The sequence below is a fragment of the Taudactylus pleione genome, unplaced genomic scaffold (assembly GCF_031769625.1).
Source record: "Taudactylus pleione unplaced genomic scaffold, aTauple2 ptg000485l, whole genome shotgun sequence".
NCBI classification, from domain to species: Eukaryota; Metazoa; Chordata; class Amphibia; order Anura; family Myobatrachidae; genus Taudactylus; species Taudactylus pleione.
Window position 1 is genome coordinate 2,881,883 of NW_028284887.1, and position 18,745 is coordinate 2,900,627.

At 41.9% G+C, this 18,745-nt stretch overlaps 1 protein-coding gene and 1 pseudogene across 1 annotated transcript in view; both read left to right on the top strand.

The window, feature by feature from the left end:
* The window catches only part of RAP1GAP2 (RAP1 GTPase activating protein 2), a 911,161-nt gene that overhangs the window by 89,499 nt on the left and 802,917 nt on the right, over positions 1–18,745 (top strand). The gene's annotated exons all lie outside the window — the stretch shown is intronic.
* On the top strand, positions 16,991–17,109 carry LOC148502714 (5S ribosomal RNA; annotated as a pseudogene).

Genomic DNA, 18,745 nt, shown 5'->3' on the forward strand with positions numbered 1-18,745 from the left:
AAAAAAAAAGTTCAAATGACTGAGCAAGGCCTTATATGCAGATACGTAATAGATGGACTGTAAGTTATTTTTATAGGCTACTTGTCCCTTTACAGCAGGGGTGGGGAACTTTATTTCTGCTGAGGGCCATTTTAATATATATAACATCATTCGCAGGCCTGGTGCAGGCCACGCCCCTCCGTGTGATGTCACACGGGATGGGGCCACAATCGCTGGTGATTACAGCAATGCCCGGAGCATCCAGAGAATGCTCCAGGGAGCTGTAAGGGCAGCTGTGTGACTGTCTGAAGCATCCTAAGGATGCTCCAGATGGCACTTCTGCATAGATTCTGGCTGCAGGGTGCCATTCTAGGCACCCTGCTAGCCAGATGAGGCTAGCAGAAAATAAGCTCAGAGGGCCAGACCAAATGATGTCGGGGGCCTTATACGGCCCCCAGGCCTGAGGTTCCCCATCCCTGCTCTACAGATATAATTATGGAGTATATATAGTACAGTATGTACGTAGAATGACAGTTCTTCATTGGTGAATTCCATTGGGTAATGGAAAGAGTATATTTCAGTGGCAGACCACGTCAGACTGATTATGTTGGCAAAATGGTTGCTAGATAGAAAAGATCTGAGTCTGTACAGCAGTGGTAGCAAGTGCTGCAGCTCTGAGATTTTGCTTTGGCCACTTGTATTTTCAGTTTTACAGTGCGACCACAGAGGAACTTTCATGTCTGCACTGTTCTAGTGATTGGTCAGCACTGTTATCGGTAGAAATGCTTGCTGCTTTAGTCTGCTGTATCCCAAAACTAACTGGATTTAATGAATCCTACAGGCTATTGGGAGTTCACTGCAAGAAAGGCAGAGAGAATCGCCAATGATGCTGTTGGTTGTTTTGGTGGCTCTGATGAATGCAGGTTCTTCTTCATGATGGGAGTGGTAGCAGTGAGATGAATAGGGTGAGTTATTGTGGATGTGCTGTTTGCTGGTAAAATGGGTCCGAATTGTATCCTTTGGTGTTTTGTAGACAATTTACTAGACAGATGTGCACAGCATTGTGTGTTGGTCAAATGGGGACTATTTATGGACAAATCATACAGCATTGTACACCAGCCAAATGGATTATATTTGCAGTGAAAATGTAAATGGCTCTCAAGATTTTGTCTAACTGGTGATGGCCAAAGTCTGAACATATTCATAAGAGTCTTCCAGCTTCACTATATACCTAATATTTACTCTGCCTATGTGGTTTTCATAGTTGTGGTATCTATTGTGGTTCAAAAAAATCAAACCATAAATTGGAGCTGTTCTATACTGGTTATCTCTTGTTATCAGTATCTTTTACTTTTGTCATTCACAAGAATATTGTGTAAGCCTGTGAATGATGTCAGTGAGAAGCTGTGGACCCATTGTTATATTAGTGGCTGACTTTGGCTGTATGGACTCTAATGGGTGACAGATCCATACCATGCAGACCCCCAAGAAGATTGTACTCATAACAGGTCCCCACCATAGAGGTGCCAAGGCTAGCACTGATCTGCAGCAAATGAGCTCTCAATGCGATCAGACACAGATCTAGTTGAGGACAGGCCTGAGAGATCTGGATGGACAGCAAAGACTCTACTGTTTGTAGGGATCCACTTTGCATAGTGAAGGACTTGACTAAAACTTCTATTCAGCAATTGCAAGTGCTGCATTTCTGGGCCATGGATGCTTCATGACGGCGCCCAGAGCCAGGAACTCAAAGCAAATGCAAGGATGGGGTAATATGCATAGAACCTTCCCCAGCGTTGTGTGGCCGTAGGCCCTCCAGAGGTTCAAATTTGTGGATGGCTTTGCCGGATGGCACCCCTGGCAAGTGCCATCTTGGCTACCTAAGTTGTTATGACCCTGAGTAAAGGTTCCAGATAATGATACAGTCCAAAGGGATGGGTAACAGTAAAGATTGCCAGAATAGAGGCCTGTCCAGTAAGGAATGATCAGAACACCAAACAGCAGAGACAAGGATGATCAGACACAAGCCAGCAGACACGCTCTCAGGCAGCGGTATAGAATGGTAGCATGTGATGATTTGCTACAGATTGGTCTCTTTTGCCAGACTGCAGCAGTGCTGTAATAGAGCTCCGGTGATCCAATAGCCTTTCTCTCATTGTTATTTCAGGCTTCCCTACACATAAAAGCTGCACGGAAATATAATTATGTAAGTGCAGTCTGTGTTTTAATCTCTTTAGCTGAGGATGCTGGAATGAATCTCTTCTCAAAATATAATTACAGGTAGTGCAAGAAATGCCTCTAAGGAACCTAGGCCCTGATTCAGACCCACTCGCAAGCGGCTGTCCGCTCACAAGTGGGTCGATGGTCTGCACTGAGCATGCGCACGACGGAGGGAGCTCCGTCGTGCGCATGCGCCAGACGCGACGAGCGAAGGAAAGTCCTTCACTCGTTGTGTCTGATCAAAGGGGATGTGCTGTCGATGTTGATTGACAGCACGCCCCCTTTGGTGGGCGTGCCGGGGGCGTGCCTCCCTGACGGGGGCGTTCCCAAGGGAACGCCTACCGTCAGAAGCCGGCCCACTGACATCACTAGTGATGTCAGTGGGAGTGATTTTGGCTCTGATAGAGCCAAAATCACTCCGGGCCTTGCGGTTGAAAACCTCAACCGCAGGCTCCGGCTCGCAGTTTCGATTGTCGCGATGGTCACGACCATCGCGGCCATCAAACTGCATGCTCGTTATAGGCTGTGGGTGGTGACCCACAGCTATACGAGCGTCCAGGAGGACGCTCCATTTTTATGGAGGGCAGCCCTCATTCAGAGCGTGCGCTCTGCTCAGAGCGTACGGCTCTGAATGAGGGCCCTAGTCATCACCACTTTTGTAGAAATTAAGTAATGAAGCCATTCATTATAAAGGTAACGCAGGAGATATCACAGATATCTCCTGCTTACTCTTCAGTCCCAATTTGGTACACCATCCCCATACAATAGTATGTTCTCGGCATGCCAGGACCTGTGCGACTTAGCTTGCACCAATCAGGGCCAGACTGGCCATCTGGTACATGCCAGAAGGGCCGATGAAGTGCGGCTGCCACTGCACAGGGTAGAAGTCACCTTCCCGACTCCGGAGTTCATGGTATGAGCTCAGGGGGAAGAAAGGGGTGGCGGCAGTACAGCACGCGGTGCACATCATGGGTCAGTAATCCTTGCTAAGCAGCACCATCTCCCGGCACTCTGCTTGGCCAAGCCCCCGTGACTTGGGGCACACCCCCGTGAAACTTAGACACGTCCATTTTGTGAGAACGCACTGACGGCGCGTGCACAGAGGGGACTGCCAGGGCTGATCAACAGCCCCAGTCCGTCCCTGGCACCAAGCTTTTTTTCACTCAAATATGTGCCTGAGTCGCAACACAATATGACAAAACTGCTTCACAAGACTGCACTGATGAAATTGATATGTGACACTTGTATATCTGTGTGAGACTGAGGGCCTGATTCAGCAAGGAACACAGCCGCGAATTTGCACGCACTCGACCGATGTTTGCATTCTGTGCATGCATCGCAGTGCCCAAACTGGCCGCTGCGATCGGTATGCAATTCCAGGGAGCATGCAGTCTCAGCACACATTGATTGACAGAAATTGACCATTTGGGGGTGGTAACGGGGGGTGGTCAGTGAACCGCAGGCATGCCAGTGCGTTTGAACGCCGATACAGGGGCATGCATATTTAAGTCCCTGTGACGGAAGATGCAGCCAGAGCTCTAGATGCACACATGAAGCGGCCCAAATCCTGAGTTAGGTAAGGGCAACCGCTAATATGCTAATGGATTTGATGGTTCTCAATGTTACCGATGTTTTTGCTGTCTAGCGAGGTATTGTGGATGCGAGTAAAGGGAAGTGGGCGGCATTATGTAGTGGTGGTCGTCTGGTTCTTGTGCTGCGGTGTCATTGCGATTGGGTTCATCAGCATATTTTCGCAGCGGCCGGGTGCGTGCGTATGCAGACTTGCGTTCCGTGCTGAATCGGACCCAGAGTCTAAGGGCCTAATTCAGACCCACTCGCGAACGCTGAGCGCTCGCAAGTGGGTCGATGTTGCCCAAGTGCACATGTGCATGATGGTGGCGGCTCTGTTGTGCGCATGCGCGAGACCCAAATAACGACGGCCAAGCCGTTGTTATGGGTCTCGCACCAAAGGGGGCATGCTGTCGATGGTGATTGACAGCACGCCCCCTTAGGTGGGCGTGCCGGGGGCGTGGCTACCCAGACGGAGGCGTTCCCATGGGAATGCCTACCATCTGGGGCCGGCCCCACTGACATCACTAGTGATGTCAGTGGGAGTGCTTTTGGCTCTGATAGACCCTACCGCAAGGGTCTCGTCACAAGCCCGATGGTCGCGATGGTCTTGACCATCGCGACCATCATTTTGGGCGCTCGCTATAGCTGTGGGTGGTAACCCACAGCTATGCGAGCGGCCAGGAGGCCGCTCCAAAAAGGAAGAGGGACGGCCCTGATTCAGAGCGAGCGCTCTGTCAGAGCGTCCGGCTCTGAATCAGTGCCTAAATCTGTATATCTGTATAAGTGGGATGTTGCAACGGCCGCTGCTTTTTTTCATGACAAGGTCTGTTGTACAGATTCAAACTCAGTCTATGATTCAAGACTTCCAGCTCAGCACCTCTCGCTGTAAGATGCTACAATTGGGAATTACCAGTAACATAAGTGACTATACTAATCCATTAAGAGCAACAGGATGAAATCTCTGCACCTGCATAATGTGATTGCAATGAGAATAGCTAAGACAGTTGTTGGTGTATGACAATTAACTTGTATTGCGAATATCTCTAAATGCTTTGACTACAGATGGATTTAGCCCTGTGAATGTTTTATTGATCTATCCCTCTTAAAATGTCAAGGCTCTAGCTGGGGACAGGTTGTCCTAGTTCTACTGGGAAGCTTCTAATGCACTGTTTTTCTACAGGTTAGATTTAGTACTGATGTACATAAAGTGTAAGCTCACCCAATAGTTGTTTATAAATAACTGATTATAAAGGTTTATCTTATGCCACTAAAATGTAGACCTGTTTGATGCATTCAATTTTCCCCTCACAAGTGGAGTAATGTGACGCAGACATACCCTTCCTGATATACAAGTTATCCAAAAAGCAGGAGAGCATCACCGGAAGCAATCCATACAATCTACAAACTGTTCTTGCAGATTCACTGTTTGCCGATGACGCTGTAATTAAGCTCAATAGCTGGCTGTCTGGATTCTGGAATGTTGGGGACATTTGGAAAAAGGGTGATACGTGAAATATAGAAAGCCTAGCAATTAGCGATAACCTTAGACTTCCCTCCCCTCAATCAGCCTTGATGCTACATTATTAGCCCTCAAATGTAATATTTTGTCCTTTTTCCTACAATGACATAAAATTAATAACTTTCACGTTTAATAAATAGACTATTTCCCTTTAATCAGGCCTAATATTTTCTAGTATTCACATTATTTTTTTAATTAAGTGATCTTTATTGGTTTTACAGTTAGAAACACAAAAGAAACAAAAACCCAAACAATTGTGTAATTGTGTAACAGGGTGTACAGAGGAAATCCCCGGGGGGCCCCACTGCCTGAGGGGCCCCACCTCTTCATCTAGTGATCAGTAACGTGGTGGAACAGGATCATGGATGAACTTGGGTGCTTTGTTTGTGTCTATGAAAACGACACCAATATTAGCCTTATGCCAATCAAAGTGAGTGGTCCTGACACACCTCTGTTCCTGCCTTTATAAAGAGGCCCTGCTCTTTGCATGTCCTCTTTTATAGTTGGCCAAGTCCCTCTGTGGTGGCTGGCCACACCATCTTTGATTGCTGGCCACACCCCTTAAGCTTGGGCACCTACCAGTGCATTCCCACGTGGGCCCTTTATGCTCCAGTCCAATACTGTGTACAAGTATTTTTCATGGGTCACAGTGGCATTGACTAAAGAAACCCAGGCAGTAAATACAGGATCTGTGGATGCCACCCAAGAGCGTGAGATGCAAACTTTGGCAATGGTACACAATCTAATCACATATTGAGTGCAGTATTTATCTAACATATCTCCACTTAAAACCCTTATTAAATGCACCGCAGTCAAGAGGCTGGACAAGGAGATACCAGTGCCAGAGATAGCCTGTAATACCTTACTCCAAAACACATGAACCTCAGGGCAATCCCAACCCAGGTGCCAGGATATAGTATTCACAACAAATTAATTTAACCCTCCCCCCATCCCACACACATAGCTCTAATATTAGACAAATATTATTCACATATAATACATAAACCATAAGTATCCCCCAAATGGCTACAACATTACATAATTAGTTTTCCTATTTAATGATAACATGTTGTGTCGTGCGTCCTACTATTTTGCTTCTGTATCATGCATAATACAATTATTAATACTATTATTATTATTATATAGATATTCAGTTTGAATTGAATTTATGACTCTGCTCCAGCATTGTTATTAAATCAGCTTTTCTGCATTCATAGCTGGAGACAATTCATGAAAAGCGGATTGCATGTTTCCATCCACAAATCACACAATTATGTTTAAATCCTTCAATTTAATGTTGTGTGAAATAGTGTTATTCATTTAGCAGGGAGCAAGTGACTACCATGTGAATAACTATTAATCACAGACTTCTTCCCGCAGGTCTGTCAAATATCTCATACCCTGTAAGACATAAATCTTACCTTCCACAACCTGCTGATAAGCCAAGCAATGCCCGCTTACATTACACTTCTCCAGTGACAATGATTCCTTTTCAACACATGAAAATTACTGGAATCCTGAATTACTTCTACTTCATACAGTCACATTTACAGAATACAAAGTAAATGTTGTGTTCTGATTATAGCTCCTCTGTGAGTCAGGCAACGTCATGCATGGGAATTCATTGTATTAGATTTAGTAGAACAGATCAATAAGTAGGTGTTTGTTACATAAATGGATGATTATAATTGTCTATATGGTTGTGATAGCGACGGATCATGATCTATACTTTCCAAACCTGTCATGAGAATATTGCTTAGGGTCGTTTGAAGAGTACCGTATGATTGTATTACTAGTGCAGAGTTAAAGATCTAAGAATGTTCTACAATATTAAGGTTCAAGTCCCACAGCACACAAAATACTGAAATCCCGTGTGTATATGATTGTGGTTATATATACTGTATACCCCAAAATCAACCAATATGATTTTGAGGAGAGGCAACACTATCATTTCGATATCGGCGAATAGGATCTTAATCACCAAATTGCAGAGTTCTTTCAGTCCCTGAAGGACCTCTATAACCCCTGAGTAATTTTGTATACATACAGTACCTTTATAATCCCATATGATTAACCCTAGAGTAATTTTGTATGTAATGCATACCTTTATTATAATCCCATATGATTAACCCTAGATTAACTTTGTATGTAATGCATACCTTTATAATCCCATATGATTAACCCTAGAGTAATTTTGTATGTAATGCATACCTTTACAATCCCATATGATTAACCCTAGAGTAAATTTGTATGCATACTGTACCTTTATATGCAAAGATTTATAATCCCATATGATTAACCCTAGAGTAACTATGTATGCATACCTTTATAATCCCATATGATTACCCCATGAGTAAATTTGTATGCATACTTTATAATCCCATATGATTATCCCTAGAGTAATTTTGTATGTAATGCATACCTTTATAATCCCATATGATTAACCCTAGAGCAATTTTGTATGTAATGCATACCTTTATAATCCCATGTGATTACCCCTAGAGTAATTTTGTATGTAATGCATACCTTTATAATCCCATATGACTAATCCTAGAGTAACTTTGTATGTAATGCATACAGGGGTTAATGTAAGGTTAATCCCATATGATTAACCCTAGAGTAAATTTGTATGTAATGCATAACTTTATAATCCCATATGATTAACCCTAGAGTAATTTTGTATGTAATGCATACCTTTATAATCCCATATGATTACCCCTAGAGTAAATTTGTATGTAATGCATACCTTTATAATCCCATATGATTACCCCTAGAGTAAATTTGTATGTAATGCATACCTTTATAATCCCATATGATTAACCCTAGAGTAACTTTGTATGCATACCTTTATAATGGGATGTAGTCGGCATCCCGGCGTTCGGGATGCCGGCGGACTAAATACCGGTGCCGAAATCTCGACAGATCAGGGTCCCGGTACCAGTATCCGGACCATCGGCATCTCGAAGATAAGTATCGGGGTGTTAGTTGGAGGTTAGGTTTAGGCACTAGGGGGAGGATAGGTTTAGGCACCAGAAAGGTGATGTTAGGTTTAGGGTGCGGGGAGGTGGAGGTTAAGTTTAGGCACTAGGGGCAGGAGGTAAGGGTTAGGCACCAGGGAGGGAGGGTTAGTGTAGGGGTTAGAGTAGGGGTTGGGGAAATACCATGCGTTCCTATGGGTGTCGGGATTCTGGCAGTTGGGATGCTATTCTGACCAGCGGCATCCCGACAACCGGGATTTCATACCCAACCCCTTTATAATCCCACATGATTAACTTTAAAGTAATTTTTTATGCATACCTTTACAATCCCAAATGATTAACCCTACAGTAATTTTGTATGCATACCTTTACAATCCCATTTGATAAACCCTAGAGTAACTTTGTATGTATACATTTACAATCCCATATGGTTAACCCTAGAGTAACTTTGTATGCATACCTTTACAATCCCTTATGATTAACCCTAGAGTAACTTTGTATGCACACTTTTATAATCCAACATGATTAACCTTAGATTAACTTCATATGCCTACCTTTATAATCCCATATGATTAATCCCAGAGTAATTTTCTATGCACACCTTTATAATACTGAACCACATGATTAATCTTTAAATAACTTTGTATGCAGACCTTTATAAATCCTATGTGAATAACAAGCATCCTACTTACTATTACATCACTTATTTGTAATCAATTAAAGGTGAAGAATTGCATATAACAAATAAAGCATTATACAATTACATTATTTGTATATTATTAATGATTTTGATACAGTATGCTGTCATTTCCACCTGGGGAAGTACCTACATGGGTTTTCCAGTTTCCAGAAATTACTGTTTGTAGCAAAATGGGCTTATGTTTTTTCAAAGCAACTTTTTATTGAGCGGTTACATATGGTATGCATTTTGAAGATTATAATATATTAATATATTCACAATGTCTAAATGGAAGAACTCTTCATATTGCTTGAAATGTCTGAATTACATTATGTAAAGTTCAGGTCCAATATTTCATATTAATTATAGTCAAAGGTAAAGAGATTATTTTTAATACTTTAACTGTTTTACGTACAAATTAATAAAAAATATGATTTTAGGAATATTTAAATTGAAATTAATATATAACAGTATGTTGTTGTGGTCGGTTGTGAGTTTTATACACAGGGTTACTACACAGTTATCACTGTGAAAATGTGTCATGACAGCACAAACACACAGAATCATGTTTATATGATTATATAAACAAACAGCAGTTTATTGATAAATATAATAATTAAAAATGTATAAGATATATAAATATATTTACAAATTTATATATGTTATTATATATTGAATGTTTATGTAAACATTTTCGTCAGGGTTATAAAAAACGGTAACTCACCTTTATACCCCTGCTGGACCGTCCATGTTGGTGCTCCACCGCAAAGTCCTGGTTTATGTACTCAGATTATATAAATATAAAATATACTTAGCTAAGGATAGATTCCTTGGGGAATCCCCTTTATCTTAATCAGACACCCATATTGAAGAACATGAATACTAGACACCATCCCTCTATATTGGCTCCAGTCATAAAGGCCAACATGTGTTACATGAATTCACCTTTTATCCCATTGAAATTAGGGGAGGTGTCTCCCCAGAATACATATAGTACATTAATTCTATAGTTTTATGAGCAGCAGGGGGCAGTATTACTTTAATTTGAAAAATCCATATTCATTTTCATGTTTATCTACGTGGATATGCGGTCAGGAAGCCAGCGGTCGAAATGCCACCACCTATCATTATCCACCCATCGAAATCCCGACATCCGGCATACCAAACGAAGGTAAGCCGGGCATCGGAAGCGGAGAGCCGCAGGGGGGAGGGTTAGGTTTAGGGGCACCTTACTGACGTCTGCAATATTAAGAAACTCTCTCCATAACCTCGGAGAATCATTGTCTCCCCACTGCCGAGTTTCACTGTTTACCCGGACACCAGCTGACATCAGACCACCGGATCTGGAAACACCCAGGACAATGGGAAGAAGACCGCGATCAACATGAGCCGGCTAGGGGCAGAAGCGGCATACTGCGCCAGTGAGGGCAAGGTGAGTCTCCCCACACGGGACAGGGTGAGAGGTCTCTGGTTCCCTGATACCTTAATCCGCACCTCTTTCCCATAAACTACAGTGACCTGTACCAGCGCGTGCACACAGAGGCAGTCTGTTCAATCAGGCGGCCAGCCGGTGCATGCGCTAGGCGCGGGTCCCCCTGTCAGGAGGACGCGGCCCCTTCACTCCAGGGCCGTGCTCTCTGTCCCAAGAAGACCTCCCCGGGCATCAATCATGCACATCATACCTCATCCTGGGCACACAACACTAGTGGGATGCCACATGTGACCCCCAATACCTTAAGACACAACAACAAATGGACTTATTCACTTACATCACTCATCGTCAGTGCCCACAGTGAAGGATTAGAGGTTAACCTGTGCATATCCAGCTTTGTAATACCACATAGACTTATTACATCAAGGTGGATTACACTACCACTATACAGTGGAATTTCACCTCTCTGTTCAAGAGACATTAACTTGATTTCTATAATTTCTCTATTCTTTTATTTGATATCCTGAAGTAAATACCAAATTTTTGTTATTAAATATCCTTGCATTCCATTTCATATACCAACATACTGCAGGGGTTTTTCTCTAGCACATTTATCATCTTGTCTTATATTATTGTTAGAAGGACAGACACCCTTCTATATAAGTGCAGCCTACCCCGCCCACCTATTTATCTTATAGTACCCAGTCCAGTGCGCAACAGATCAATCTATTTATTTTAGGTTTAGGGGCTCCTGGGGGGACTTAGGGTTAGGCACCCCCCCTGGGGGAGGGGTTAGGCTAGGGGAAGGGGGGGTTAGGTTAGGCACCCCCGGGGGAGGTTAGAGTTGGACACCACGCCCCCCCCCAGGAGGGTTAGGTTTAGGGTGCAGGGCTCATGTCCGGCGGTATGTCATAACGATTCCACCTACATGAAACCAGGGGGTGTATTATAATTATGGGAATGACCTTATTCAGCATATTTTGTTAAGCTCAATAACAACTTGTTTGTGCATGTGACTACCTGCACATATTTGAACAAAAACATTTTAGAGCAAAATATTTTGCTATAACTACAAGTACATACACAAAACTGATGATTGTAGGGCAGAAGTCATAATACCATTATCCCTACTGGTTATAATTATTATATATTTTTTAACCATCATATTGTTAATGTTTTTTATTTGCTACAGTACACACATCATTTTGTGATACCCTTTTTATCTTTTGAGATCTATTGTATATACCAACAAGATTTGTTTTCAGCAGCAGAGCTGTCCTGAAGTATAGAAAAAGTTAAGTAAGACCACCCATGTCAAAAGAACAAAGACCTGGAAAAAACAGAAATATGGCTTCCACCTTACTATGGAGCTGAAAACTACCCACACATAGAGTTTGCAAGCCGAAGGTAGACACATGATTAAACTGACTGTGCATTTTACAGCTATATAGTTTATTACATTACACACATTTGCACATTACACACATTTGTCTAAAGAGACAACATGTAACAAAACCAATGTTTAAATTGGCTTTGCATTTTACAGCTGTATACAGTAGTTTATTACAGCATGAAGTTATCCATCTTCTGGGGTGCTATGAATATTCATGCGCAGTAATGCACTTAGACATAAGGGGAGTAATATGAAATCAATGGTACTGTAGGTGCCCTGTATAGTATATGCTTCTGCTGAAGATAATATAGACATCCTTTGAAGGAGTTATAGCCAGGTCACACAGTGGCGGGGTAATACTTAACTGCTCTTAGGGAGTGGTGTTACACTGACATTACTGACAGCAATAGATACATTGTTTAAATAATATGATTTTGTTTCTTTCCTGATTTATATATAATTCCTGGTGGGAGGTGCTGGGGGCCTGGTGCCATGATTACGTCATTCTGGCCCCACCCCCACTATACAAAGCCACAAAACCCGTTACTATAAAGTGGCAGGAGGGGCAGGGGCCAAACTGATGAGATACAGCATGAATGGCATCAAAGCTTTTGTCACAGTAATTGTATGCATGAAATCAGTTAAAGGAATGTAAAAATGTCATGCTAGCCTTTAATTCACATGTCCAGGTCTCGATACCGACATCCGAATCTCGGCAAGGGACTTAAGATAGGCGTTGAAATACCGATGTCTATCTTAATCCCGATGTCAGAACGCCGAAGGACGCCAGACCAAACGAGATAAGTCTGGGGCGGCCTTAGTGTTAGCCGCGGAGGGGAGGGTTAGGTTTAGGTAGCGTAGCATAGCGGAGTTAGGTTTTGGGGGCTGTACGGGGGGTCATGGTTAGGCACCCCCTGGGGGAAGGTTAGGGTTAGGCACTAGGGGGGAAGATTAGAGGGGGAAGGTTAGGGTTAGGCACCGCTAAGGGAGGGTTAGGGGGGAGAGGGAGAGAGATAGGGTACTCACCTGCCCTGTCGGGATATTCTCTCTTCGGGCTGCCTGCGTCGGGATATGAACTGGCGGATAATCATACCCATTCCGTCCCAGTATGTACATGTAGTTCCATAATAGCTTGTTTATATTTGCTGTGTATATGATTACAGTTGCCTGTCAATACATGATGGCTTTATGACTCATATATCCAAAATCCACAGTAGTTCTATTAAAAACAGGATTCCGTGTGCCCATTCACACATGAGAGCTGCGCTGCCCCCATGGTAGAAAGGGTTTCCTACAATGCATGTATTCAGTCTCGGTCTACATTTTTTACTTAAGTTTAGTTTCACTGCAATGTGTACATGGTTCATTCTCCAGTTTCCAGCTATTCTCCATATTGAGATCCAGCTGGTTAAGCACGTGTGCTTTACAGAAGCAGGGCCATACCACTGCCTAGAGAGGTCCACAGCTTACTGCTCCCAGCCTCTTCCTCTGTTATGTCATGGTGTCACATGGTGATGGGAGGCAGAAGTGCTCTATACGGCTCGGCACATGAGTGTAGTACACCCCCTGGAGGCAGGGGCGGTTTAAGAGAGGAGGGGACCCATGTGCATCCTACCTGCGGGCACCCTCCTATCTCCCCAGTGCCAGAGGAGTTGATCTCCAGGAAAATGGTGCAGGCACTATTTTCCGGCTAACTTTAGTACAACAGTATGTATGTGACAACATCGATTTCCAGGGCACTGACGGAGAGGTAAGAATTGTGAATGGGTGCAGGATGTGGAGTCTGGGTCCCCTAGACCCAGGGGCCCATGTGCATCCATTATAGATATGCCCATGCCTGGAGGTTTGATCTAATGATTCTTGGATGCATCCCCAAATGCACTTCTTATATTTAAAGATATTATTTGTCATTTCCATTTGGACTACTGCAGGAGAGATTTATAAAGCGTTCTTAACGGATTTGTGGGTGTTTGTGTTTACATTATATATAGAAAATGTGACCTTCACATGTATTAGTAACACTGTCAAGACACTCTAATGTGTATTTTACACTTCATTACTTTATATTGAGTATGAATATCAGCTACTTTCTCACTTATCACTAATACCCCTTTCACACTGCCATCAAATAACCCGGGTTACTGTGCAGTGTAAAAGGGGCCAGTTGAAGTAACCTGGGTCAAGCGACCTGACATTTCAACTCGGGTTGCGAGCAGGGTTGAACACGAGTTCAACCCGGCTCGCAGTGCGGTGTGAACGGGTAACCTGGGTCGAGGCGACCCGGGTCCCGTTCACTGCATAGGGAGAGCCGGCGCTTGGAGATGAGATCATCTCCAAGCGCCGGCTCACCACATGATGGCGGTGATGTCATCGACCCAGCATTATTGCCGGGTCAGGCTGCCAGTTTGAAAGAAGTCTCTGGCGAGTCGCACCCGGGATCGACGCGTGCACAAATCCCGGGTGCGACTCGCTATTAGAGTACTAAAGGGGTATTACACTGTTAGCCTGCATCTCTATACTATTGCTGGGCATAGGTATATGAATGTATGTGCCTGGCATACCGCTGACCTAGACATATGGTTGTACTGTATTTTTCAGTTGGACAAATCTTGAAATATATGCAACTCCACATACACATCTCCAGTTTTTGCAACAAAGAAATCACTTGTTTCAGAGTCCACCAAGAGCTAAACAGCAACTAACAACTGATTATCAGTTATTGTTAGAGATGTGCTGCTCGGTTTTCCTGAACTGTGAACACATCTGAACTTAGGGGTTCCGAGTCGAATCGAGTCCTAGTTCGAAATCACGTTGGGGTTCCGGGTCAAACTGAGTCCCAGTTAGATTCTGTAGCCAGTTGGAAACTCAGATTTAAAAAACGAACTCAAGTTTTGGATTGCATGTAAACGGGGCCAAAATAGTTGTTTAATTGATTTTCTATCGATTTTCAAGGATTTTTAAGAATCCAAAACCCAATCTGAACCAAAACACTTGAGGGTGGTTTTGCCAAAACCAAAACACGATGATGAATTACAACAAAAACAAAAACACGGGGCTCCCTGCACATTTCTACTTATTGTAGTTCATCTAGGTGGAGAATTACAGTGTTTGTAATGCACATTACACGGACATTGTAGCATAGATGATGCCCTTATCACATGTGGCCCTCGCATATCTAATTTGGCACCCTAATGTGTGAGTGATCATATAGAAACAAGTTCCTTCATGCAGTTGGATAGGACAATATGTGGCCAAATATGAACATATTTGATATACAGAAAAGCCAGTATTACCTATAATTATATTATCTCTGTATTGTCTTCTTAATACTGGCTGTAGCAATTTCCAAAATCCAATATACTCTATAAACAATAGGAAATGTGATGTATATATATATATATTTATCTTAAATAAGCCAATAGATTACTGGGGGACCTAAACTCATATATCCAACTTGAGAAAGATCCCATAGAAGAATACATAGAAGAACTAAGAATACTACTTCTCTATGGTCTACGTAATGGAATTTTATGTAAAGAAGAATACCAGCATCTAATGACAACCAATCCCATTACCCCCATATTTTATTTTCTCCCGAAAATACATAAGTCATTGATAGATCCACCAGGACGACCTATAGTAGCGGGAATTGATTCACTGACCTTGCACCTCTCCGAATATGTGGATATGTTCCTACAGAAGTATGTTATAAAATTGGAATCATATCTGAAGGATACAACAAACGTACTACAATGCACAAAGGACATTGAATGGAAAGATACATATAGATGGGTTACCATTGACATACAGGCACTGTACACCTGCATAGAACACACTAAAGGCATTAATGCATGCAGAGATGTTCTAGAAGAGGATGATTCAATCAGCTTGGCTCATCATGAATTTTTATGTGATCTTATGTTTTTTATATTAACGCACAACTATTTAAAATTTCTGGATGTCTTTTATCGTCAAATATGTGGGACAGCAATGGGCACTATTTTTTCTCCCAGCTTCACTAATATATTTATAGGGGCCTGGGAGAAGAAATATATCTATGATAATAACCCGTTCAAGGAGAATTTCATTATATACAAAAGATATATTTTAATTATCTGGAATGGATCAGAGGCACTTTTTGAAGAATGTTTAATACATATTGAAAGTAACAATATGAATCTTAAGTTTACATCCCATTTTAGCGACACCAGTTTGGAATTTTTAGACTTGGTATTAACAAATGATGAGGGGAGAATTGTTACCAAAAACTATATAAAGAAGGTTGATACCAACAGCTACATGCACTATAAAAGTGGACACCTCAAGAGATGGAAACAGAACATCCCTTACTCTTGGTTTTACAGGTTGATTGTGAAGACCAGATCCAGATGTATACAGAAAGGTTCTCAAAAAAGAATATCCTAAGGAACTCCTGACACAGACAGCAGAGAAAACAAGGAACCTGAAGAGAGAAGACCTGTTAAAGTATACAACAAAAATCCCCTCTAAAAAGGACTTCATTCTGTTTGTTACAACCTTTAATGGACATGAGAATAGAATTAAGGATTCTCTATGGAATCACTGGCACCTTCTTCTTATGGATCCCATATTAAAAGATATACTGCCCCCGAAACCAACAATTCTCTTTAAGAGAGGAAGGAATCTGAAAGATGCTCTAGCACCAAGCATGATTAAAGAAACAAACCAGATGAGAAATGACACTCTCCCTCCATGCGTAGGGTGCTATAAATGTGGCCGATGCAATATATGCAGGTACCTACATCCAAGAAGAAAGGTATTTTATAAATTCAACGACTCCAAAGAATTAAAAATAAAGAACTTTATGAACTGCAATTCAACATCCATTATATACCTTTTGGAATGTAAATGTGGCTTGAAATATATCGGAAAAATGAAAAGACCTTTGAAGCTGAGGATACAAGAACATATCCGGAATATTAAGAATAAATTAGAGGGACAAGCTGTTTCCAAACATTTAATTACACATCACGGATCCAATCCTGAAGACATCACTTTTAAAGCTATAGAACATGTTACTCTAGGAGAAAGAGGAGGAGATTTAGGCAATTAACTATCAAGACATGAAATGTTTTGGATTTTTCAGCTGAATACTCTGGCTCCGAATGGCTTCAATGAAAGCTACAAGATTGCTCCATTCCTTTGATGGATGAGTTGGTAATTATATGTGCACAGTGTTACCTACAACCATACCAATATGTCTGCGCCCAATCTTGCCTGATCTTGGAAGCTAAGCATAATTGGGCTGGGTCAGTACTTGGATGGGAGACTTCCTGGGAATACCCAGTGCTGTAGATACCTGTACATATTTAGAAAGGGCGCAGTTAGCCACTCAGTCCATGCAAGGGATTAAGGAATATCTAGTGAAAGTCATCTTTTCATACTAATATCCAGGATATCATCATTGAAAAACTATAACAACAGTTTATAGCCTACCCTCCCTTCTCCTTGGAACTGGAATGATGACACTTTAAATTGGGAACATTGAAAAACTGAAACATTGCATCTTAAAACATTCCCCTTCCATTCTTTACAAATTATTTTTATAATTTTTATATTTTTTAATATTTGTCACCACTTTTGCCAAATCCCCCCTTTTTTAAATTAATAATGTGATACATATCGACTTAGAAGCGGTCTGCAAAATGTTAGCAGGATCTATACTAGCGATATATATATTAAACCTTACAGGAACATGAATGTTTATATCCAAGTATCAATTTATTAATGATATTCCCTTTCTATCACAGTTGAATATAACCTTTGTAAATAAAGAGGAGACAGTGGGACTATGATGGATCGTGGAATAATGGCAACTATGTAACCACAGCAACCTTGAAACACAAGCGCAATGACCAGATGGAAGGGAGGACGTTCATCTACGCATTCACAAGCAGAGGACACAGCAGTGAGAGAAGAGAGGTGATGTTTAGAGCCATGTGTGGACGTGACGATACAACCCAGGGCGGAAGTGACGACTGGATGGGCGGAAGTCGCTGGACAGAGCCGGGCGGAAGTGCAGTAACATGGAGCCGGGTAGAAGTACAGACTTAAAACTATAACCTGGTGGAAGCCTGTGCAAGCGGGCGAAACTGAGAACTATCATTGAAATTGGGATACTTCCCTAAGAGAATGTTATACCCACCCTAAAGTATCTGTTATACACAGTGTGTAATAATGCACAAATGGAAATAGGAAGTGATGTCATGGGTGGGCGGAACAAGATGGAACCCTGTTCTGATTGAAAGGGGTATAAAAAGCATTTACAACATGTCAGCAGCACCCCTTGAAGAAGTCCCCTGTGGATGAAACGCGTTGGGAAGCTGCCTCTTGCCTCAATGAACTATTAAGATAAGCACCTGATAACAACATATCGTTTTTAGACTCTTGCTTTTACCTTTTAAATGTTATTTATACATTTTTAAAAAGTATTGTTTCTCCTGTGCCTACTTTTTACCAGACATCGTTTTATTTATATATTGATATCTAATTTTTTATTCTCTGTCTATTTATTTCTATATCCCTTTGTCAATACCCCACATTTTATCATATGTATAAGGGGCATACTGCATTGTTTACGAATTCTGCACTTTATTACACGCATATTTTGCACAAGGGACCAGTGAGACCTGTGGGTCATTAACAGAGCTTGTTTGAGCATTTGAAAGTCAAATATTTGTATTTTATATTATATGTTTGTTTTGTCAACTTTTCAATTAAATTAGATAAAATTACTACGGTTTTTATGTTTATGGTAACTCTCTGCACTAGACACTTTACTGTATATATTACATTTTTCACAGTGTTAATATGCCAGTCGCTAAAAGACCCTATACACTTACACATATATAGATAGATAGATTGATTGATAGATATTGCACGCAGACAAGGCAAAAGTCCTTATTCTGAGGGACTGCTTTAGTTTAGTGTTAGA